Genomic DNA, 296 nt, shown 5'->3' with positions numbered 1-296 from the left:
GTGGGTGCAGGGGCGCAGCCCTGGGGAGAGACCCCGGATGCCGACGTGCTGCCAGCCCCGCACGGAGGGAGCGGTGGAGCTGGGGTGGAGGAAGGGGAGGCGGAGGTACCGCAGCCTGGGGAGGCAGAGCCGCAGCCGCGGGCGGGGTGATTCTGGGGGGGGACACACGGTGCAGGGAGGGAGCACAAGGACAGAGGTGCTGCTGCCGGTGTCTGTGTCCCCTGCCGAGCTGCGGGAAGGTGGAGCAGGAACAGATGTGCAACCGCTGGAAGCCCAGAGCGGTGATGCCAACGTGC

General features: G+C 70.6%; 1 protein-coding gene across 1 annotated transcript in view; it reads left to right on the top strand.

Moving 5' to 3' along the window:
• RAB44 (RAB44, member RAS oncogene family) overlaps positions 1-296 on the top strand; it is a gene marked incomplete at its 3' end in the record, with an annotated part of 10704 nt that overhangs the window by 4745 nt on the left and 5663 nt on the right. The window lies entirely within an intron of this gene.

Source organism: Pterocles gutturalis, unplaced genomic scaffold (genome assembly GCF_000699245.1).
Source record: "Pterocles gutturalis isolate BGI_N339 unplaced genomic scaffold, ASM69924v1 scaffold3737, whole genome shotgun sequence".
Lineage (NCBI taxonomy): Eukaryota > Metazoa > Chordata > Aves > Pterocliformes > Pteroclidae > Pterocles > Pterocles gutturalis.
Note: the sequence above shows the minus strand (reverse complement) of the source record. Positions and strands in the feature narration are given on the sequence as shown.